Here is a 25,725-nt window from a genome sequence, read left to right on the forward strand (position 1 = left end):
TTGTCCTCAAATCCCAACCTCTTTTTGTCTTCTTTTAATATCTCATTAACTTGGTGGTACTGTAGCCACCCTGTCAGTAAATTCTCTACTTCTTCATATGTCTTAAGCTTTATACCTTGGTCAGTCTTTCTAATAAACTCTTCATATGTGGCTCTCTTTCCTTCCATGTTAACTTTCTTAATGATTAATACTTCTGTTGGTGATATCCACCAAGGGGTTTTTCTTTCTAACAAATTTTTATTTCTTTCCCATACTTCATATATGGGTCCTCTGATTATATGATTTAAAAAACCCCTGTGGACTTTCGCTTTATCATACCACAGGTACGAGTGCCACCCATACCTGTTGTTGTATCCTTCTAGATCCAGAAGGTCTGTGTTTTCTAATTTAATCCAGTCTCTTATCCAGATTAAGCATGCTGCTTCATAATAGATACTCATGTCTGGCAGGGCGTAGCCACCTCTTTCTTTTTTATCAACCAAGATCTTCATTTTTATTCTTGGCCTCTTTCCCTGCCAGACAAATCTTGCCAGTATTTTCTGCCACTCTTTAAATTGTTTTAATCCCTTAATCACTGGAATTGTTTGGAACAAGAATAACATTCTAGGTAAAACATTCATTTTAATCACTGATATTCTCCCTAAAAAAGAAAGTATCAGTCTGTCCCATTTTTCTAAACCTTTCTTAATATCTCTCCACGTGATTTCATAGTTATCTTTATACAGGTTTATGTTTTTTGCCGTCAACCATATTCCCAGATATTTAACTTTCTTGACCGCTGTGATACCTGTCTCTTGTTGCAGTTCTTCTGTCTCTTCTTTACTTATGTTTTTGACTAACATTTTGGTTTTGTTCTTGTTGAGTTTGAACCCCGCTACTTTACCAAATCTTCTATTCTTTGTAGAGCTTCTTGTATACTTCTCTTTGGATCTTCTATGAATTATATTTTTATTGGTTTAAAAATACAAAAAAAGAAAACAAAGTTGTACATTCAAACTTCTTAATTACCTCTTAATTCCATTTTTTGACTTCCCTCAATTTGTCTGAACTTCCTTCATTTTATAACTTTTAACACAATCCTACTTATTGTTATTTATTCTGGTAGCTTCAATTTCATTGTTTATACTTATTATTAGAATCATAGAATCATAGAATCATAGAGTTGGAAGAGACCACAAGGGCCATCGAGTCCAACCCCCTGCCAAGCAGGAAACACCATCAGAGCACTCCTGACATATGGTTGTCAAGCCTCTGCTTAAAGACCTCCAAAGAAGGAGACTCCACCACACTCCTTGGCAGCAAATTCCACTGTCGAACAGCTCTTACTGTCAGGAAGTTCTTCCTAATGTTTAGGTGGAATCTTCTTTCTTGTAGTTTGGGTCCATTGCTCCGTGTCCGCTTCTCTGGAGCAGCAGAAAACAACCTTTCTCCCTCCTCTATGTGACTTCCTTTTATATATTTGAACATGGCTATCATATCACCCCTTAACCTCCTCTTCTCCAGGCTAAACATGCCCAGCTCCCTTAGCCGTTCCTCATAAGGCATCGTTTCCAGGCCTTTGACCATTTTGGTTGCCCTCCTCTGGACACGTTCCAGTTTGTCAGTGTCCTTCTTGAACTGTGGTGCCCAGAACTGGACACAGTACTCCAGGTGAGGTCTGACCAGAGCAGAATACAGTGGCACTATTACTTCCCTTGATCTAGATGCTATACTCCTATTGATGCAGCCCAGAATTGCATTGGCTTTTTTAGCTGCCGCGTCACACTGTTGGCTCATGTCAAGTTTGTGGTCAACCAAGACTCCTAGATCCTTTTCACATGTACTGCTCTCAAGCCAGGTGTCCCCCATCTTGTATTTGTGCCTCTCATTTTTTTTTGCCCAAGTGCAATACTTTACATTTCTCCCTGTTAAAGTTCATCTTGTTTGTTTTGGCCCAGTTCTCTAATCTGTCAAGATCGTTTTGAAGTGTGATCCTGTCCTCTGGGGTGTTAGCCACCCCTCCCAGTTTGGTGTCATCTGCAAATTTGATCAGGATGCCCTTGAGTCCATCATCCAAGTCGTTGATAAAGATGTTGAATAAGACCGGGCCCAAGACAGAACCCTGTGGCACCCCACTAGTCACTCTTCTCCAGGATGAAGAGGAACCATTGATGAGCACCCTTTGGGTTCGGTCAGTCAGCCAGTTACAAATCCACTGAGTGGTAGCATAGTCAAGTCCGCATTTTACCAGCTTCTTTACAAGAATATCATGGGGCACCTTGTCAAATGCCTTGCTGAAATCAAGGTAGGCTACATCCACTGCGTTCCCTTCATCTACCAGGGTTGTAATTCTGTCAAAAAACGAGATCAGGTTAGTCTGACATGACTTATTTTTCAGAAATCCATGCTGACTATTGGTGATCACAGCATTCCTTTCTAGGTGCTCACAGACTGTTTGCTTAATGATCTGCTCCAGAATCTTCCCTGGTATTGATGTCAGACTGACTGGGCGGTAATTATTTGGGTCCTCTCTTTTCCCCTTTTTGAAAATAGGTACAACATTTGCCCTCCTCCAGTCTGCCGGGACTTCGCCTGTTCTCCAGGAATTCTCAAAGATGACTGCCAGTGGTTCTGAGATCACATCTGCCAGTTCTTTTAATACTCTTGGATGCAGTTCATCTGGCCCTGGAGACTTGAATACATCTAAACTAGCCAAGTATTCTTGTACTATCTCCTTAGTTATTCTGGGCTGTGTTTCCTCTGCTGAATCATTTGCTCCAAATTCTTCAGGTCTGGCATTGTTTTCTTTATCGGAGAAGACTGAGGCAAAGAAGGCATTGAGGAGTCCAGCCCTTTCTGTGTCCCCTGTTTGCATTTCACCATCTTCTCCTCTGAGTGACCCCACTGTTTCTTTGTTCTTCCTTTTGCTACGAACATACCCATAAAAGCCTTTTTTGTTGCTTTTAACCTCTCTAGCAAGCCTGAGTTCATTCTGTGCTTTAGCTTTTCTGACTTTGTGTCTACACGTGCTGGCTATTTGTTTGAATTCCTCTTTGGTGGTTTCCCCCCTTTTCCATTTTTTGTACACATCCTTTTTTAATCTTAACTCAGTTAAAAGTTCTTTAGATAGCCACCCTGGCTTCTTTAGGCACCTTCCATGTTTCTGTCTCATTGGTATTGCCTGAAGTTGTGCTTTTACTATCTCCCTCTTAACAAACTCCCAGCCATCATGAACTCCCTTTCCTTTTAGTATTACTGTCCATGGGATCTCACCCAGCACTTCCCTAAGTTTTATGAAGTCGGCTTTCTTAAAGTCAAGAAATTGAGTCCTAGTATGCTTGGCTGCTCCTTTCCGCTGTATAGTAAACTTCAGAAGAGCATGATCACTCGCGCCTAATGATCCTTCCACTTCTACCCCACTAACCAGGTCATCAACATTGGTTAGGACCAGATCTAAAATGGCTGTTCCTCTTGTTGCTTCTCCCACTTTCTGGACAATGAAGTTGTCTGCAAGGCCAGTGAGGAATCTGTTTGACCTTATGCTCTTGGCTGAGTTTGACATCCAACAAATATCCGGGTAATTGAAGTCCCCCATTACTACCATCTCCCTTCCTTTTGCATGCTTGGCCATCTGTTCCAGGAAGGCATCATCTATGTCCTCCGTTTGGCTTGGGGATCTATAGTAAACTCCCACAATGAGGTCTCTGTTATTCTTCTCTCCCTTAATTTTGACCCAAATGCTCTCACTTTGGCTTTGAGGTTCTAAATCTTGGATCTCTTCACAGGTATACACATCCCTGACATATAACGCCACTCCTCCTCCTTTCTTGTCTGGTCTGTTTCTCTGAAATAGATTGTATCCCTCCATTATTACATTCCAATCGTGGGACTTATCCCACCAGGTTTCAGTGATGCCTATTATGTCATATTTAGTTTGCTGTACCAAGAGCTCAAGCTCATCTTGTTTATTTCCCATGCTTTGCGCATTAGTGTACAGACATTGAAGTCCATTAATTATTCCCCCGTGTCTCTTATTTAAGGATTTTTTCCTCCCACCACTAGGTCTGTGTGCTGTTTGCTCCATTTGGTCTATGACATTTGGATGATCATCTTCATCAATTGATAAACTCCTACCTTCAGGAGCACTGTCTCCCTCCCCCACATTAGTCAGTTTAAAGCCCTCCTGATGAGGTTTCTGAGATTTTTGGCAAAAACATTCCTCCCAACCGTTGTGAGGTGCAGCCCATCGCTTGCCAGAAGTCCATCTTTAAGAAACTGCAGTCCGTGATCTAAGAATCCAAACCGTTCCTGTTTACACCATTTGCGAAGCCAGTTGTTCACTTCCACTATTTTTCCCTCTCTCCCTGGGCCACGTCGTTCAACTGGGAGGACAGATGAGATGACAATTTGTGCATTTAATTGCTTCAATTTCCTGCCCAGAGCCTCGTAGTCTCTTTTGATCCTCTGGAGGCTATTGCTTGCAGTGTCATTGGTTCCCACATGAACCAAGAGGAAGGGGTATTTGTCAGTGGGTTTTATGATTCCTTGCAGTCGTTCAGTTACATCTTGGATCTTAGCCCCGGGGAGACAGCACACTTCCCGAGACATCTTGTCAGGCCCACAGATCACTGCTTCTGTTCCCCTCAGTAGGGAATCCCCTATCACCACTACACGCCTCCTCTTAGGTCTGGTCGGGGTTCTTCCGTGAGCTGTCCGTTCCAAGGTCGCCTGCACATTCCCTGAGGACTGACTTTGCTGCTCGATTTTCACATCACAGAGCTTCCTTAAAACTTACAAGCGTAATCTGGTTATCACTTAGTTTTTGCAAATATTGAATAAACTTCTCCCAATCTTCTGTAAATCTTTGATCTCGTCGATTCCGAATCCTTCCTGTCATTCTGTCCAATTCCGCATAGTCCATCATTTTGGCTCTCCAATCTTCTATCGTAGGCAGCTCCTCTTGTTTCCATTTCTGGGCCATCAATATTCTTGCTGCAGTCACTGCATATAAAAATAACTTCTTCTCTTTCTTGTTTATCTCATTCCCTGTAATACCTAGTAAAAACGCTTCTGGTTTCTTAGTAAATGTATATTTCAACATTTTCTTCAATTCATTATAAATAATTTCCCAGAAGCATTTTACCTTCTTACACTCCCACCACATATGAAAGAAAGTGCCTTCCTTTTCTTTACATTTCCAACATTTGTTACTTATCTTATACATTTTTGCTAACTTTACGGGGGTTATATACCATCGATACATCATCTTCATGACATTTTCTTTTATAGCAGTACATGCAGTGAATCTTAAACCATCTTTCCAAGGTCTTTCCCATTCCTCCGTTTGTATATTATGTGCTATATCTTTGGCCCAATCAATCATCACAGATTTTACCTCCTCATCCTTCGTATACCATTCCAGCAATATCTTATACATTTTTGCTAAGATCTTACAGTCATTATTTAATATGTCAGTCTGCAATTTGGATTCTTTATCAGCAAAGCCCCTTTCATTTAAATCTTTTATGAACATCTCATTAATTTGAAAAAAATGCAGCCAGTCATTCACATAATTCTTGACTTCTTCAAATGGTCTCATTTTCCATTTTCCTTCACTTTTACATATTAATTTCTCATATGTTACCCAACCCCCTGTCATATTGACTTTCTTCACGCTCATCGCTTCCAGCAGTGATAACCAATAAGGTGTTTTTTGTTCCAACAGATTTTTGTATCTTTCCCATACTTCAGTCAAGGACCTTCTTATAATATGATTTTCAAAACCTTTGTGAACCCATTTCTTATCGTACCACAAATACGCGTGCCACCCAAATCTATTATCAAAACCTTCTAAGTCTAACACATCCGTATCTTGTAATTTTATCCATTCCTTTAACCAACAGAGGCAAGATGCTTCATAATATAATTTCAGGTCTGGCAGGGCGAAGCCTCCTCTTTCTTTTGCATCTGTTAAAATCTTAAATTTTATCCTCAGCTTCTTACCCTGCCAGATATACCTTGAAATTTCTCTTTGCCAGTTTTTAAAAATTGCTGCCCCCTTGATTACTGGAACTGTTTGGAATAGAAATAACATCTTCGGTAGCACATTCATTTTTATCGTTGTAATTCTTCCCCAAAAGGAAAGTTTCATTCTTCCCCATACCTCAAGGTCCCTTTTAATCTTATTCCAAGTTGGAACATAATTGTTCTGAAACAAGTCAATACTCCTGGGGGTTAACCAAACCCCTAAATATTTTACTTTCTTAACCACTTCTATCTCAGTTTGCTGCTGTAATCTATTAACTAACTCCTGATCAATATTTTTTGTAATTGCTTTAGTTTTTTTCTTATTCAACATAAATCCTGCCAATTGTCCAAACTTATCAATTTCTTTCAATACTTCCGATACTGTATTCATAGGATCTTCCAAGGTTAATACCAAATCATCTGCGAAAGCTTTAACCTTATATTCTTTTCTGCCTACCTTTACCTTCTGCCCACCTTTACCCCTTTAATTTGCTCATTACTCCTGATTGCCCTTAAAAACACTTCTAAGACTGCGATGAACAACAATGGTGATAAAGGACATCCCTGTCTTGTGCCCTTGGTTATCTTTATATTTTCCGTCGTCACATTGTTAACTATCAATTTAGCTCTTTGGTCCGTGTATATAGCCCTAATACCATTTAAAAACATTTGCCCTATTCCCATCATTTCAAATTTTTTTAACATAAATTCCCAAGAGATATTGTCAAAAGCCTTCTCAGCGTCAACAAATATTAACATTTGTTTGTCATTTTTAACATTCAGATATTCCATCACATTAATTATATTTCTAATGTTATCCTTCATTTGTCTGCCTGGCAGGAAACCCGCCTGGTCTTTATGTATTAACTCCTTCAAAACTTTCTTCAATCTGTTTGCTAATATGTTTGCAAATAACTTATAATCATGGTTCAAAAGCGAGATCAGTCTGAAATTTTTAACTTGACTTAAATCAGAGTCTTGCTTGGGGATTAGAGTAATGTACGCTTCTTTCCATGTCTCTGGTATTTCTCTATTTGCTAGAATGTTATTCATAACTTCTTTCAAAGGTACAAGTAGGATGTCCCTTAATTCTTTGTAATATCTTACACTCAGTCCATCTGGTCCCGGCGTCTTTCCAGTTTTCATATCTTTTATTGCATTTCTAATCTCCACAAATTCAATCTTCTCATTTAAATTATCTCTTTCATTTGTCGGAATTTTCTGCACCCCTTTCTCTTTTAAATATTCCTCTATTTTTTTTATATTGACCTTTTCTTTTCTCTTGTATAAATCTTCTATTCTTTGTAGAGCTTCTTGTATACTTCTCTTTGGATCTTCTAGGGTTAAGACTATATCGTCCGCAAATGCTTTTATTTTGAATTCTTTGTATCCAACCTTGATCCCTTTGACTTTTGAAGTTTCTCTCAACGTCTTATTAAGAACCTCCAATACGGTTATAAACAACAGGGGTGACAGAGAGCACCCCTTTCTGGTCCCCTTAGAGATATCAAAGGTTTCCGATACGTTGTTGTTTATAATAAGTTTGGCTGTTTGATTTTGATATATACTGAAAAGGATAAACCAAGAACTCTGGCCACAAGTTTCAATGTAAGGATTAATTACTACTCAAGAGTTGAAAAGAAAAAAACGTGTATATTCTGCAAAGAATGACAGTTTAAAGCTAATAGTAAATTTGAACACAACGTGTGAGTACAATGGTTTTAAGATAATAATAAATTTAGATATTAGTATACAATAATATAGTATAAAGGTACATAAAATACCAGTACACAACAATAGTTTTATACAAGTCTCAATGGTAGTCAAAAAGAGTCCATATTATATAAACTCAGAATAAAGAATAAAGAGCCGAAAAGGAGTATCCGGAGTATGAATCAGATGTACGACTCAGTAGTGGTGACCAGGACAGGGCCCTGTTTCGGAGTAAACACCTTCTTCAGCTGGTAATATCAAATAATATGTCAAAATAAATCAAGGTTCTTCAATTCCATAGATCATAAATATAATAAAGTATATACATTCTAAAGTGAATTAGCACATATCATGATATTTGGTTCCATACCTCGGTTTTTTGAGGACTATAAATCTGTTGGAAGTCTATATCATATCATATAGTTCTTTTATGTTTCTTTTTCAACATGCGTCTAGAAATAAGAATTTACAAGAGTTATTATTTCCAGTCAAATTGTTTTTAAAAACGGACATCAGATGAGTGTTTTCTCACCTTAGATAATTGAATCCAAGTTTTCTTGCGTTTCTCTGTGCATTTTCTATTAGGGAGTGAGATCATTGTCTTATATATGTGTCTGTGGGGGAGGAGGAGGAGGATAGGCTCTCCCTTCTTAAAGGTGTAAACAGAGAAGAGATTTGAAATCCAAGGTCATCTATAATGGTTTTTTAAAGAAAAGAATTGTAGTCTTGATGTTCATTCAAGCCCTTGGGGGACATCGTTTCAAACAGATGAATATATCGTGCTTCCTGTTGTAACAATAATCTATCAATATTTCTCCTGGTATATAAATCTACTTTTGGTTTCCAGATAATGAAGAAAACAAAATCATCCTCCGTGTGTTTTTGCTGTATATAATGTTCCACCATTGGGGCTTCTAGCACTCTGTTGCGGATCCGTGATCGATGTTCATTTATGCGTAGTTTGATTGGTCTGGTGCTTTTGCCTATGTATATCTTGTGGCATGGACACATCCATGCATACACGCTATTCTTCGTGTTACAGTTACTAAAGTGTTCAATCTGAAACTTGAAGCCGGTCTGTATGTTGGTGAACTCCTTTACTTGTAGTGCGTATTTGCATACATTGCAACTACCACATTTGTAGTGGCCTTTAGTTGATGCTTCCGGGTATGTAAGTTGGTCCGATTTCACCAAATAATTCCTCAGTGATTTTGTTCTTTTTAGACCAATTATAGGTGGTTTTTGACATCCTGGGATGTTGGATAGCAAATGCCAATGTTTATATATGAGTTTCTTAATGCTAGAAGTATGTGGTGTAAATTGCAGTGATGTGCAAATACGATCTTCTCTGGGTTTATCCGAGGTTTTTATAGCAAGAAGGTCTTTCCTGTTTTTCACTTCCGCTCTATCTTGAGCTGCAGTAAGAGTCCGTGATGTGTATCCTCGTTGTAATAAGGACTGTGTGAGTTGATAGGCCGCTATTTTATAGTCATGTTGGAATGATGCATTTCTTTTTAGTCTTAAGTACTGTCCATACGGTAAGTTATTCAATAAATGTGGAGCGTGAAAGGATGAAGCGTGTAATAATGAATTTCGATCGGTTGGTTTATGGTATGGGCGGATCTTAAGTTGTTGAGAGTGATCTTTAAAGACTGTGACATCCAGAAAATTAACTGATGTATCATTAATGGTACCAGACAGTCGTATATTTGGATCTTGGTCATTGATCCATTGGAGGAATTGTGTTGCTGTGTCTTGATCCTGTATGACAAAGAATAAATCATCTATAAACCGATAATACTTGATTATTTTAGATCTGAAAGGATTGTTGTCATGAAGGATGAAAGTTTTTTCAAAGTGTATCATATAAATATTCGCAATAGAAGGGGCACAGGAGGAGCCCATTGCTACGCCTTTGATTTGCAGATAGAACTGTTTTAAGTAACGAAAAAAGTTATAATCCAAAATGATATCCAGAATGTCGAGCAAAAAATGTGTTGGAGGTTCTCTCGTGGGTCTGGAATCCAAAAGTGTTTCTATAATCGTCCTGACTTCAGGTAACGGGACATTTGTATACAGAGACTCGACATCCAGGGTGACAAGGGAGGCCTCCTTTGGTATAGTGGTATTCTCGACGTGTCCAATAAATGTTTTCGTATCCAAAATATAAGACGGAGTGTCGATGGCGAATGGATGCAGATAATATTCCATATACTGACAAAGGGGTTCCAAAAGAGAGTCATTACCTGAGACAATCGGTCTACCTGGTGGAGCATTGAGTGATTTGTGAATTTTTGGAAGTATGTAAAATACTGGGGTACGTGGATATTTGTTGAATAAAAATTCAGTTGTTTTTTTGTCGAGGTATCCAAAAGATATGCCTTCTGATAAGGTGGTCCTGATTATTCTGGATACATCGTCGGTAGGGTCCTTGGGCAGTGGTTTATAAAAATTGCTATTTTGCAATTGTCTATTTACCTCTGCGGTATAATCCTGAGTATTCATAATAACTATGGCTCCGCCCTTATCTGCTGGTTTTATCACGATATTCTCATCCGATTGAAGGCTAGCAATGATTTCTCTATCCTTTGCGGTAAAATTCCTTTTGTGTGGAGGTGGTCTTCTCTTTTCTATTTTATTGATGTCTTCTAGTAGAACCTGATAGAATGCATTCAAGCGGGCATTATCTACGTGCGGGTTAAATGATGAATGAACACGGAATAGCGATGGTGTAGTCTGAAAATTGCCAAAATGGCACCTTAATTTAACAAGACGTACAAGTTTGAAGATATCCACCCTTGTCTGAAACGCATTATATTTAGGTGTGGGAACAAATCCCAGTCCAAGATTTAGAATTCTCTCTTCTTCATGGGTTAGAATGCGTTTGGATAAATTTACAACTAAAGACGTCGTTGTTGATTGCGGCGCTTGGGAAAACCCTGTTGTTTAGAATGATCAATGGTATGTGGACGTAAATCATATTGTCTTGATTGTCTGGGTTGTCTTGTCAGTCGATGTGGTATGGAACCAAATATCATGATATGTGCTAATTCACTTTAGAATGTATATACTTTATTATATTTATGATCTATGGAATTGAAGAACCTTGATTTATTTTGACATATTATTTGATATTACCAGCTGAAGAAGGCGTTTACTCCGAAACAGGGCCCTGTCCTGGTCACCACTACTGAGTCGTACATCTGATTCATACTCCGGATACTCCTTTTTGGCTCTTTATTCTTTATTCTGAGTTTATATAATATGGACTCTTTTTGACTACCATTGAGACTTGTATAAAACTATTGTTGTGTACTGATTTTGATATATGGCTTCTATACCCTTTGCAAACCCTTCTCCAATTCCCATAATTTTAAAATTCTGTTTCATAAATCGCCAGGAGACATTATCAAACGCTTTCTCCACGTCAATGAAAATCAGTGCCGCTTGTTTATCAATTCTGCTTTCTAGATATTCAATAATGTCTACTACATTTCTGACGTTATCTTTGAGCTGTCTTCCCGGTAAAACACCTGCTTGATCTTTATGAATTATTTTATTTAGAAGCCTTTTTAATCTTTCCACCAATACATCTGCAAATAATTTATAGTCATTATTCAGTAATGAAATAGGTCTATAGTTTTTAACCTCTAAACCATCGGTGTCTTTTTTAGGGATTAAAATAATATAAGCTTCTTTCCACGTACTTGGGATTTCCCCCTCTTTTAAGATACTGTTCATAACATCACATAATACTGGTATTATTTGATCACTTAGGGTTTTATAATATTTGGCTGATATGCTGTCCGGGCCTGGGGCTTTCCTGATCTTCATTTTCTTTATTGCTTTTCTAATTTCTTGTTCTGTAATTGTCTGATTTAGTTGCTCTCTTTCTTCTATTGTGATTTGTTGTAGTTGATGTTTTTGTAAGTAATCCTCTATTCTATTGTCGGCTTCTTTCTCTTATACAGTGGCACCTCAGGTTAAGTACTTAATTCTTAATTCAGGATTGAAGTTGAATCCTGACAAGACAGAAGTACTGTTTTTGGGGGACAGGGGGCGGGCTGGTGTGGAGGACTCCCTGGTCCTGAATAGGGTAACTGTGCCCCTGAAGGACCAGGTGCGCAGCCTGGGAGTCATTTTGGACTCACAGCTGTCCATGGAGGCACAGGTCAATTCTGTATCCAGGGCAGCTGTCTACCAACTCCACCTGGTACGCAGGCTGAGACCCTACCTGCCCGCGGACTGTCTCGCCAGAGTGGTGCATGCTCTAGTTATCTCCCGCTTGGACTACTGCAATGCGCTCTACGTGGGGCTACCTTTGAAGGTGACCCGGAAACTACAACTAATCCAGAATGCGGCAGCTAGACTGGTGACTGGGGGCGGCCGCTGAGACCACATAACACCACTCTTGAAAGACCTACATTGGCTCCCAGTACGTTTCCGAGCACAATTCAAAGTGCTGGTGTTGACCTTTAAAGCCCTAAACGGCCTCGGCCCAGTATACCTGAAGGAGCGTCTCCACCCCCATCGTTCTGCCCGGACGCTGAGGTCCAGCGCCGAGGGCCTTCTGGCGGTTCCCTCATTGCGAGAAGCAAAGCTACAGGGAACCAGGCAGAGGGCCTTCTCGGTAGTGGCGCCCAACCTGTGGAACGCCCTCCCATCAGATGTCAAAGCAATAAATAACTACCTGACATTCAGAAGACATCTTAAGGCAGCCCTGTTCAGGGAAGTTTTTAATCTGTGGTATTTTACTGTATTTTTGGTTTCTATGGAAGCCGCCCAGAGTGGCTGGGGAAACCCAGCCAGATGGGTGGGGTACAAATAATAAATTATTATTATTATTATAATTCGTTCCAGAGGTCTGTACTTAACCTGAAACTGTTCTTAACCTGAAATACCACTTTAGCTAATGGTGCCTACTGCTGCCGCTGCACCGCCAGAGCACGATTTCTGTTCTCATCCTGAAGCAAAGTTCTTAACCTGAGGTAATATTTCTGGGTTAGCGGAGTCTGTAACCTGAAGCATATGTAACCTGAAGCGTATGTAACCCGAGGTACCACTGTATAAGTCTTTGTAGTATTTCTGGAATGCCCTTCTTATCTCTTTGGGGTATTCTATTATTCTATTATCTTTTCTCCCTCTCTTATTTTACATATTATATTTTGTTTTTGTCTTGCCTTTAATTGCCATGCCAAATATTTTCCTATTTTCTTAGCTGAATCAAAATTCTTTTGTCTCATCATTTTGATTCTCCATTCTACTTCCTGGTTCACCACCATTGAAAACTGAGCTTGCAACATCTTAATATTTTGTTTTATTTTTTCATCTCTTGGCTTGGTTGTTAAAAGTCTCTCGTTCTCCACGAGGTGTGCCAGAATCTCCTCTTTTTTCTTTTCTCTCCCCCTTTTTTGATAACTATTTTTTTGAATTAAGAAGCCTCTCATAACAGCTTTACTTGCATCCCATACTGTTTCTATAGGTGTTTCTTTATTCAAGTTCCAATTAAAATATTCTGTAATTGTCTCTTTCGCTTTATTTATTATCTTCTGATCATTGAATAGGCCTTCATTCATTCTCCATCTGAATGATGAAGGATCTTTTCCTCTCACCTCCAGATACACCAGGTTGTGATCAGATAAAGTCCGTGGAAGAATTTCTGATTTAACTGATCTCGGGACTAATTCCTTAGATGGCCAAATGTAATCTATACTACCACAGCTTTGATTTGGATTCGAGAAAAAGGTGAACTATTTTGTTGTGGGGTTTTTAAGTCTCCAAATATCTATTAGTCCCATAGTATCCACCAGGTCAAAAAACGATCTGGGTAATTTACCCTCATTTGTGTCTCTTTTTCTTATTGATCTGTCTTTTTCTTATTGATCTGTCCAGATCTTTTTCTTATTGATCTGTCCAGATCTGGAATAGCCACACCATTAAGATCTCCCATTAGTATCAGATGTTGATCCAAGAAATCTAACAGTGGAAGTGAAGAACAGGTTTAAGGATTTAGATTTGCTGGACAGAGTGCCTGAAGAACTATGGGTGGAGGCTCACAACATTATACAGGAGGCAGCAACGAAAACCATCCCAATGAAAAGGAAATGCAAGAAAGCAAAGTGGCTGTCCAATGAGGCCTTACAAATAGCGGGGGAGAGAAGGCAAGCAAAATGCGAGGGAGATAGTGAAAGATACAGGAAATTGAATGCAGATTTCCAAAAAATAGCAAGGAGAGACAAGAAGGCCTTCTTAAACGAGCAATGCAAAGAAATAGAGGAAAACAACAGAATGGGAAGAACCAGAGATCTGTTCAAGAAAATTGGAGCTATGAAAGGAACATTTCGTACAAAGATTACCATAATAAAGGACAGAAGTGGTAAGGACCTAACAGAAGCAGAAGACATCAAGAAGAGGTGGCAAGAATACACAGAGGAATTATACCAGAAAGATATGGATGGCTCGTACACCCCAGGTAGTGTGGTTGCTGACCTTGAGCCAGACATCCTGGAGAGTGAAGTCAAACGGGCCTTAGAAAGCACTGCAAATAACAAGGCCAGTGGAAGTGATGGTATTCCAGCTGAACTATTTAAAATTTTAAAAGATGATGCTGTTAAGGTACTACACTCAATATGCCAGCAAGTTTGGAAAACTCAGCAGTGGCCAGAGGATTGGAGAAGATCAGTCTACATCCCAATCCCAAAGAAGGGCAGTGCCAATGAATGCTCCAACTACCGCACAATTGCACTCATTTCACACGCTAGCAAAGTTATGCTAAAAGTTCTACAAGGAAGGCTCAAGCAGTATGTGGACTGAGAACTCCCAGAAGTGCAAGCTGTCTGTCTGTCTCCCTTTTACTCTCCTTACTGTTAGATTCTTTACTTTACCTGTCAATTCTCCCACCACCCCTCCAGTTTTTTATCTAATGTGTCCTGAACTTCCAATAACTTTTTCTCAATATACTGTTCATTTTGTTTAAATTCCTTCCTAATTTCAACCATCAAAGTTGCTGAGATAAGATGGCGCCTGGCACACTTCCCCTGTGCCAATGGACGCCTGTGCCGATAGAAAAAACTTGAGCTCTCTTTGCAGCTCTTAGCAGAGTTCTGCAGCGGCAGAAAGTGTTGCCTTGTGTGTGGATAATAAATCAGACTGTACGCAGGCTTCTTGCTAATCTCTAACAGCCTTTAATGAGAAGAAAAACATCATAAATCAGTCCCGGCGAGAGAGCAGGCATCCTTCTCGCCTCTCAGCCAAAAATGAAAGTAACTCACACACAAAGAAAGATTCCCGTATGTGAACATAACCACGCCTCAGAATGTGAGACGTCACACAGAACTGTTTAACCCTGTAAGTTCTGATTCTCCTCACACAAAGTATCATAGTCTTTAATCTCTTTCCCATTCATGCCATTCTCCTGTCTAGATGGTCTTCTTTCCACTGGTGTTCCCACTCCTTTCTTCATTTTAACACAGTTACTTAATCAGCTATTTTACTAACTGGTGTAGTTCTATTATCCACCACTAGGGGTCGCAGGTTTAAATATACAGTTTTTCAGTCCAATTGCAGTTCCCCTCTTTCCCCACACAGCGGCAGCAATTTTAATAGTCTTTCCTTAAACAAAGTTACTTTTGATTTCTTTGTTCCTCAAAAGGTATTTCTTCTTTCATATGGCTGAAAGGCCAGACATGGAAACTGTGGAGAGAATCAGAACCTACAGGGTTAAGAGGTTCTGTGTGACGTCTCACATTCTGGGGCGTGGCTCTCCGTATACAGAGGGGAGTGTTTTCTCTGTGTGTCTGTTCTGTTTCGGTTTCCTCTGGAGAGGAAGCAAGATGTGCGCTCTGTCGCCAGGAAAGATTTAAGAGCTGTTTTTCTACTCGAATAAAGACTTTTAGAAGATAAGGAAGACACCGTGCGTGCAGCCTGATTTATTATACACACACGCACAGCAACAGTTTCTCGCTGCGTGCACTCTGCTACAGTAGCTGACCGGAGAGCTGAGGGAAGCGCGTGGGCTCCATTTACAGCTACGTAAATATACCCAACAGGTTATGGGTGGTCAGAAAACGCTTTGAAACTGTTGCCAGACGTGCCGGTGTGTGTGGGAGCCAGCTGGAGAATAGCTGCAGAGAGTTTGGAGCTGTGCCTACCGTTTGAAGGCAAGCTGAAGACGTCGCTGACTCCAGCTTTGAGTCCTGCCTGAAGTTGGGAGAGGCAGACGAACTCAGCTGGGCGGAGCTGTTCTGCTGGTCCGGGAGCTGGAGAGCTGCTGTTTGTATACGTGAGTAAGCTGGGCCCCGGGGAAAGATGGCAGATGGCCAAGAGGTGTTTAATGAAGCTCCGCTTGAAAAGCTTGAAGAGCTCACCACCCAGTCGTGGAATACCTGGGTCAGAAAAGTGAGAGCGTGGTATTGGGCAACAGGGCTGTGGGAAGTAAGCCAGAAGGAGCCGGCCCCAGCCAAACCAGCTGCTGGAAATGCAGAACTGGTGGACAGTGAGCAGAGAGAGAAAACTGTGAGAGCTGAGATCTGCATGTTGAAATCCAGCGTGCACCATACACTGTTGCATCATTTGGAGGGCGTTGAGTCTGCGTGTGAAGCCTGGAAAGTGCTGAGAGGTTTGTGTCAAAGCTCAGCAGGTGGCCAGGAGCAGAAAGAAGCTGAGTGCTCAGCCAGAAGCCCTGATTTTACAGCCTCACGGAGCGCTGTTGGAAGTGTCGGGGGGGCAGAGAGGCCCAAAAGCCAGTTTGGAAAAGTTTCCACTGTGTGTGACGAGATGGAGTGCTGTTTCAGAGGGGGCGGGGCTAGCATCAAGAGCCCGGAAGCTATGCTAGCTGAGAGCTCACCCCAGTGTTTTTCCACTCGTCGCTGCTACCTTTGCAATTCGCCAGACCATTTGCGTCGCTTTTGCCCACAGAGAGTGAAAGCAGCTGGGCAGGAAGTCTCCAAGGTCGCATCCCATGGGAATCAGCCAGGTCTCCATGGCAACCGGTCCAGGGGAGGAGGCAGACGTGGGAAAGCGCAGGATGAACGTGCCACAGAGTGTGGGAAGGACTCCTGCAAAGGCCCCAAGGACGGGGGCAGCGGGACGTTTGTTGCTATGGCAGCTTTGTAAGACAGCTGCAGTGAGAACAACATGATACGTTGGATTGTGGACAGTACTGTCAACAGACATCTGATAACTGAGACACCTGGTGTCAAGATGTGGAACTGCAAACCTGTTTTAGATGGGAAAATTGTTTGCTTTGCAGACGATTTACAAAAGCCATTGTCTAAAGTTGGAAATGTTTATGTTTCTGTTTTGCAGGCGCAGCTGCAAGTCTACGTGGCGCCGGGGATAAAACATTGTCTTTTATCTGTACCTTGTCTCTTACAGGAGGGGTATAAGGTTTGTTTTGAGAAGAATGTCTGCACAATTTCCAGAGGGGGGAAAGTCTTGATCAGTGTTCCAAAAGGGCACAACGGCCTTTTTGTTCTTGAAACACCTCTGGAGGGTGAAGGGAGTGCTGAGAAAGCACAGGCACAGTCTGCAAATGTTCATGCTCATGTTTCATGTGCTTGTGCGTGGCACAAGAAAATGTCACATGGTTCTTGTGAAGATATCCAGATGCTACCGGAGTGCACTAAAGGATGCAAAATAAGAGAATGTGGTAGACCCCTAAAGTGCAAGGCTTGCAGAAAAGCGAATGTAAAAGGGTGTGGTTTTCCCAGAGTGGAGAGGGTCAGAGGTCTCTGGGTCTGCTCTGCAGAAATTCTTTCACCAGAAAGGGATACGTCACAAGGTGACTTCTCCGCAGGAGAAGGGAGTGGCAGAGCTTAGGAGCAAAGCTCTGGTTCAAGCAGCAGAGATTCAACTGTGTGACTCTGGTTTGCCTCAAAGCTTTTGGGGGGAGTCGACGAAGGCTGCGAATTTCACGAACAATAGGTCCTACAATTCAGTGGTAGGTGAAACCCCGTATTTTGCACTCCTCGGAGAGAAACCGCAGGTGCATTTCCTCCGTGTGTTCGGTACAAGAGCTTTGGTGCCGGTACCAAAAGCTCTGCAAGAACAAGGTGGTCCAAAGGTCCAGGAAAAGATCTTCTGTGGGTATGAACCTGCGACAAAGGGGTGGAGGTTTGCATAACCAGAAGGTGATCAGACCAAGTTTCTGATCAGTAAACATGCTGAGTTCTGTGAGCAGGATGGTTGGGCAAGGCGCAAAGCGAGCCCTGACATTCACGCAGATTGTCTGTCTGAATCTGAGGAGGAGGGAGAGTTAGAGGCTGAACCTGAAAATGAGGACCAGGTCCAGGATCAAGGTCCGGAACAGGTTTGGGCAGCTCCACGGGTTGTTAAAGGAGTGTCCAAGAGTGAGCCTTCATCTCCTGTTAGCATAATGGAGAAAGCTCACAGATGGGTCAAGTCAGAGGGGGAGGAGTCTGATGAAGAAGACACACTTGCTGGCCCCAGTGGGTCAGAAGAAGCACCCCAGTTTGTGCCCAGGCGTTCATCTCGGGCAACAAAGGGAATTCCACCTGAGAGGTTTCAGGTCACCAATGCGTGGGTTGGTTTCGCACAGTGCGAATCTGAGAGTTTTGAGGAGGTTCAACAGTTGCCTGACAAAGATGCCAGGAAGGGGCGAAAGGCAATGGGGAAGGTGTTGAACTCTCAGAGGTCTGTAAATGTGTGTTCACAGTACCCCCAGAATGCGAGGCGAGAGGGGGTGTGGAGAGAATCAGAACCTACAGGGTTAAGAGGTTCTGTGTGACGTCTCACATTCTGGGGCGTGGCTCTCCGTATACAGAGGGGAGTGTTTTCTCTGTGTGTCTGTTCTGTTTCGGTTTCCTCCGGAGAGGAAGCAAGATGTGCGCTCTGTCGCCAGGAAAGATTTAAGAGCTGTTTTTCTACTCGAATAAAGACTTTTAGAAGATAAGGAAGACACCGTGCGTGCAGCCTGATTTATTATACACACACGCACAGCAACAGTTTCTCGCTGCGTGCACTCTGCTACAGTAGCTGAACGGAGAGCTGAGGGAAGCGCGTGGGCTCCATTTACAGCTACGTAAATATACCCAACTATAAAAAAACAGGAAGTCAGACACAGGAAGAGAGGGAGAAAAGCCCCCAAAACGCAAAAAGGGGAAGGGAAAAAAGATACAAAAGAGGGGGAAAAGAAAGGGGGGGATGAAAACAAAAGACCCCCCCCCCCCAAAAAAAAGTTTGAGATGTTATATTCCAAGTTTAGGGTCTTCTTTTTCCCACCAGTTGTCAACTCCAGAGTCTCTCTCCGAGGGACCGATAGTCAGATAAAGTAAGGCGTACTGTCTTTCTTCTCACCAACAACGTGGGGGAGTGAGGAGGGGAGGAAAGGGGCTCAAACGTAACTGAAACAGTCATTCACAGCGACCCCAAAATCTCCCCCTTTAAACTCTCACTAGACGTTTCCGACTTTCCTCAATGCCAATCCGACATGTAACACCACAGAGTCTCTTCTTAAAGGCGGCAGAGGAAAAAAGTAAAAAATCTAAATGGTGAGCATTATAGTCCCACCTTCCGACCACTGGCACAAAGCGCTCCGACCGGGACAATACAAAGAAGCTTTTATTCACCTTCTATATCGTTATCTCCACGCAAATCCTTGCCTCAGAACGTTGTATCCAAGGGCTTACTGCAACACTCACTTGGCAGCTACTTTCTTACTTTCTCTCCTCTCCCAGCCTTCCGCCATACGCCATTTTCTCCTTACTGCCGGGCGGACTCCCTTTTTTTGCCCCTCAGTGCACCGAATCTTGTTAATTTTCTTCAAGCAATAACTTTCCTCAAGCAATAACTGCTTTAATTGTAATCCAAATTCGTTTTTTCGTTTGGAAGTTGGCCGCTTTCACTCGAAGCATGAAACTGCACAGCGCGGGGTCTGCTGCTTCCCTTCTGTGCCCACAGCTCAATCCCGTCTCCGAGCTTATTGTTTAAAGCCCAAGGAACGGGAGAGCACAACCAGGCACCGCCAGATGCTCTGTCCCCCAAGATACTCCTCTTGGGGTTTTGTAGCCCCTCTAAAGCCCCCGTACTGCTCGAGACCCCCCAGAGGGTTGCCTCGCGCTTCTTTTCATGGCCGCTCTCATGCGGTGTCAGCAGAGGAGACAGCCAGGCTGTTTGTGGACCACATTTTTAGGCTGCATGGGACGCCATTGAGGGTTGTATCTGATCGAGGAAGACAATTTACCTCGCGGTTCTGGTGGAAACTCATGAGCTTGCTGCAGGTAGAGGTGAGCTTCTTGACGGCAAGGCACCCAGAAACCAACGGCCAGGCCAAAAGAGCGAATGGAATATTGCAGCAGTACCTACGCTGTTATGTCAGGGAGAGGCAGAGGTAGAGAAAGGCAGAGGGTAGAGAAATTGGCGCTAGCTGAGTTTGCGTATAATAACGCTTAACACGTGTCCACAGGAATGAGCCCCTTCATGGCCAACTACGGGTGTCACCCCAGGGGCTTCCTAGGGCGCGGAGAGGAGGAATGGAGTGTGCCAGCGGCGGAGCAATTTACAGAAGAGATAGAGGCTTTGCACCAATAACTCCAGCTAAATTTGGATTGGGCTAAAGAAGTCTACAAAAGGCAGGCAGACAGGCACCGCAGGCCAGGGGAGGACATACGGGTGGGGGACAGGGTGTGGTCGTCCCAGGGTTTGCCCCTAAAGGGAGGTTGCAAAAAATTGCAGCCTAGATGGCTGGGGCCCTTTGAGGTAATACAGCAGGTTAACCCAGTGACCTTCAGACTGAAACTGCTGGACAGCATGAGGATACATCCAGTGTTTCATAGGTCCCTGCTTTCGCATTACAGGGAGGGATGGGGCTTCCCAGGGAGGGAGGGAGGGGTGCCCACCCATCCATGGGCAGAGGAGAGGGAACACTGTAATGAAGCAACGGAAATACTCGATTCCGGGTGGAGAGGGCACCAGGTAGAGTACTTGGTGGCCTGGGAGGGAGAACCCAGATCCGAAAACACGTGGGTTCCTGCAGGATCCATCACAGAGGATTATCTGGTGGAAGAATTCCATGGTTTGTTCCCGCATAAGCCTAAACCCCAAGCTAGGTTCTTGGAGGAGGAGTTCGAACCCACTGACGTCGAAGGGGACTTCGTAGGTTTCCCTGCCTCAGAAGAGGAGGAAAGCCGCAGGAACGAGGTCGGGGAAGTGTCCGAGGGAGAAGAATCAGACTGGGAAGTCCAACCAGCGGGAAGGGGCCCGAGAGGATGGGAAGCAGCTTTTGAATCCACGGAGGAGGATGACGGTTCTTTCCGGGGTTTTCCTACATCGCTGGCCGACGCTCTAGAGGAGGAGACGTTTAAAGACCTCACCAGTGGGGAGGGGGGTCTTGAGGAGGGGGTGGATGTCAGGGAACTGCCATCGGCTCAGGGGTGAGAGGGGAAAAACCGGATGGCTTACAGAGAGCCCCCAAAGATCGTGGGAAGCAGCACCTCCTCAGCGGAGGAGAGTAACCACGCCTCCAGTGGAAAGGAGCTGCAGGGCTCGGGGGAGGCGAGGCGGTGCCAGGATACCTTGCCTGAGCAAAGCAGGGAGGAGAGAGGTCCTCCGTTACCCACGCCCTCCTTGCGCAGTAGGCTTCCGCACAGAGAGGGGAAGCGCAGACTGGCCATCAAGAAACTACTCTGCTGGGGAAGGTTTAAGGACCACCCACTCTCAGATTTTGCCAGTGAATGAGCAAGCCACGGAATAGTGGCGCTCTGCATGGTGAAGGTTATTTTCGGCACCAATAGCAAGGCTTTACAGCCGACCAGGGAGGCATTTGCCTGATTGCTCTCGGGCAACCCCCTGATACCCTTACAATCATCATCATCAAAATGTTTGTCTCTATTTCCACCCAAAGGAGCCCGGAGGAGTAAGCACACAAACAGATCAATTCAAGCATCTAAAGACAATGCCAGTGACAGATGCAGACTGGGAAAGATCTCTGCTCAAACTGATCTACAGCAAATGAAGGACACTGTGCCCCCATCCCCACACATCCAGATTTCCTCCGCTTTCCATGCACAACCATCATGCTGGCCTCTGGGCTGTGTCCAGCTAAATTCTACTTAGTAGAGCCACTGCACTCAAGAAGAACCCTGCCAGATTAGGCCAGTGGCCCATCTAGTCTGGCATCCTTTTCTCGCAGTGGCCAACCAGGTGCCCCCTGGGAAACCTGCAAACAGCACCTGAGGGCAAGAGCTCTCTCCCCTCCTGCGGTTTCCAGCCACTGGCATTCAGAAGCATTCTTTCCTCCAACTGTGGAGGTAGGGCGCAGCCACAGTGCCAGTAGCCATTGACAGCCCTCTCCTCCATGAACTTGCCTAACCCTCTTTTGAAGCCACCCAAGTTGGTGACCATCACCAAGGCACAACAAGGCAACACACTTTTTACCTTGCGTTGCCCACTGAGGAGGGGCCATTTGATGGTAGTCATTAGGACAAAAGGTTGAAAATTCTTGAATGGCATTTGGCTCCTGAAGAAGACAATGCACAATTAACCCTCCTGGGAAGTGGAAAGGGACGCTGGAGGCTTCAAATCCCACTTTAAAGAGAGAGGAATGCCAGAACATTTGTAGCTATGTTTTTTTTAATATGTTGTAAGCCACTTTGAGCATAGTTTTAACTTTGGAAATGTGACATACAAATAAAATGATCGATGATCCTTACAAGGCTTTCCCTCAAATTAAGATTCAGACCCAAAAACTGTTTGGGGTGACTACTAGATCTAGGGAGGGCAAGACCCTCAGTTTCATGCAAAAGGCCCCAGGCCAGGTTTGATACCCATTAGGCAGGGAATGCCCCCTGTCTGAAACCCTGGAGAACCAGGTAGGTTTGTAATTAACTAAAAAAAAGGACCCTCCCCTCCTTCACTGCCAGTCAGTGTAGACAGTAGGGAGCTAGGTGGATGAGGAGTCTCACTCTGTATAAGGCAGCTTGCTATGTTCGTCAGCAGTCACCCTGCCAACCTACCTGAATTTCAGTAACAGCCAACACACACACCTCACTGAAAAAAACCTGAGAATTGAAGCTAACACACCTCTACCTCCTTGTCAACTGAGTCCTGCTGGGGTGCAAATGTGCTGGAGAGGACAGGTAGCATAGGCTGACCCATCTTCGCCATACGGGAAATCAGTTTCACTTTTGTCACATCAGGATTCTGTCCAGGGAAAGAGAGAGGGGGGCGAGAAGAGAAGGGAAGAGAAATTGGTGTTATAATTGGCCACCCAGGCTTTTCAGAAACAAAGTTATTGTTTGTCAGAATGTGACATCAGGCTATAAAACAGGGAGGGTGATTGAGGGGACTTTCCATCTAGATCAGTGTTTCCCAACCTTTTTTGGGCAAAGGCACACTTGTTTGATGAAAAAAATCTCGAGGCACACCACCATTACAGCCCCGTGACGTCAGCACGCAGCGTCACGCCGGGAGGGACGCACGAAAGTGTAACTTTCAATTTTTTCCCCTCCCCCTTGCCGGGGAACCTCCAAGCTTTGGGGGTGGGGGGGGGAGGAGGCAGCAAAGCGAGGGACTGAGGGACTCCTCCAACGACAAGGGTTGGGGAAGAAGAGAAAGGGCTATTCCGCTCCAGTCACGGGAGGGGAATATGTACTGGCCCAACTGGTGTGCGGTCTTCGGAAAGCAGGGTGCGGGAAGGAAGCCTAGGCTCGGGGTCATAGAATCATAGAATCATAGAATCATAGAGTTGGAAGAGACCACAAGGGCCATCGAGTCCAACCCCCTGCCAAGCAGGAAACACCATCAGAGCACTCCTGACATATGGTTGTCAAGCCTCTGCTTAAAGACCTCCAAAGAAGGAGACTCCACCACACTCCTTGGCAGCAAATTCCACTGTCGAACAGCTCTTACTGTCAGGAAGTTCTTCCTAATGTTTAGGTGGAATCTTCTTTCTTGTAGTTTGGGTCCATTGCTCCGTGTCCGCTTCTCTGGAGCAGCAGAAAACAACCTTTCTCCCTCCTCTATGTGACATCCTTTTATATATTTGAACATGGCTATCATATCACCCCTTAACCTCCTCTTCTCCAGGCTAAACATGCCCAGCTCCCTTAGCCGTTCCGACATAAGGCATCGTTTCCAGGCCTTTGATCATTTTGGTTGCCCTCCTCTGGACACGTTCCAGTTTGTCAGTGTCCTTCTTGAACTATGGTGCCCAGAACTGGACACAGTACTCCAGGTGAGGTCTGACCAGAGCAGAATACAGTGGCACTATTACTTCCCTTGATCTAGATGCTATACTCCTATTGATGCAGCCCAGAATTGCATTGGCTTTTTTAGCTGCCGCGTCACACTGTTGGCTCATGTCCACCGGGCGCAAGGTCCACCGACCTCGGCGGAGAAAGGCAACAACCGGAGCCGATGACCAGTGGCGTAGCGTGGGTTGTCAGCACCCGGGGCAAGGCAAATAATTTGTGCCCCCTAACCCGTGGATTTTAGCACTCGAGTGCGAGCGCGCCCCCCCCCCCCAAGATGTTGCGCCCGGCCCCCCTGCACCCCCACGCTACGCCACTGCTTCAGGTCCCCCAATAAAACATTTGAGGGGGCCAGTCCCCCAGTTGATGGGCATTGCCAATGTGATCAACTATGCAGGGCGGGGTTTACTTGCCTCCCCCCCCAATATCATACTGTATTCACATTGGCACCCCTGATGAACTCAGCGGGGCTTACTTCTGCCCCGCAAGCCTTTGCACCTCCGTGTCTCCTTTCCTCTCTATATGTAAGAGGGTGAAGGTCAGGCTGGCAGTGCAAATAAGGGCCCCGCTGCTGAAGGCCTTGGGGGGGGGGGGAGTCTTAAATTTCAAACCATTATTATTATTATGAATATCTAATGTGCGTGGTTTCTCTACCTCCACCGACGACTCGCCACGTGCGAGGAGGAAGGCGGGCTCCCTTCACCTCCCCGTCCCCTCAAGGGAAAGGGAAAACGACGTGAGGAAAAGCGACGCGGGACAGCGAGCGAGGTTCTCCTCAGCAGTGGCGTAGCGTGGGTTGTCAGCACCCGGGGCAAGGCAAGTAATTTGCGCCCCCTAACCCCTTACCATGGTCATTAATACTGACGGCTCTACTCTGGGGCAAACTTCGTGGTGACTACTGCCCTCCATGGTGTTGTTTTTGCAATTAAAGGACCCCTGCCTCAAATAAAGCATCTTGGGGATTGGGGACTGGGATTTGCCAAGGGAGCTGGGAATTGCAGTTCAGTGGCGGGTCAGGGGGAGAGGGTCCCTTCCGCGTCTGGGTGCCGCGGGCCCCTTTGCGCCAAGACGCGCGTCTTTGGGCGTCGCGGCGCAGCCTTCTCGGTCTCCCTCCCCGGCCCAGCTAGCCCCGACGCGGCTTCTTTCTGGTACGGGGAGGGGGCTTCTTTCTGGCGCTGGGGCCAGTGCGTTGGCCGGCCTCCGGCGCGGGTGGGCGGGCCCTGTCGGGGCGGGTGGGCGGTCTTGGCGCGCAGGCAGTAGAGCGCAGGTGGCTCCGGCTGGGCGCTTCATTCGCCGCCGGTGGCACGTTTGGCGGGCTGCGCGCGTCCACACAGCGACCCGAGCCTGGGCGGCATGGCGCTTGGTGCCGGAGCCTCCGCCCGCAGCGCCCCGTCGGGAGACCCGGCCGGAAGGAGCCTCGAGCCGGCTGTCGGACGCGGCTGAAGCAGCCAGGGCGGCATGGCAGGCGGCGGCGGCTCTTCGGCGACTCCGGAGGCAGCGAGCGGGCCCCCCCAGAAGTTGCGCCCGGTGCGGCCGGCCCCCCCTGTACCCCCCACGCTACGCCACTGCTCCTCAGAGCCTTTTCCCGCCGCCCCCTCGCAAGACAGCCCTGAAGCCGAGCGCAGAGTGAGGGGCGGGGCCTGGCAGAGTCTCGCTGCCCCCCAACGCCTCTCGAGGCGGCATGAGGGGCGCCGCGTCAAGGGCGCCGGCGGGCGCAGCGGCAGCTCCTGTCAGGGCACGAGGCGGGCCCGGCGCCTCTCCCCCACCCACCCCGTCCGCCCACCCATATCCCGCTCAG

Source organism: Podarcis muralis, chromosome W (genome assembly GCF_964188315.1).
Source record: "Podarcis muralis chromosome W, rPodMur119.hap1.1, whole genome shotgun sequence".
In the NCBI taxonomy this organism is placed as follows: Eukaryota; Metazoa; Chordata; class Lepidosauria; order Squamata; family Lacertidae; genus Podarcis; species Podarcis muralis.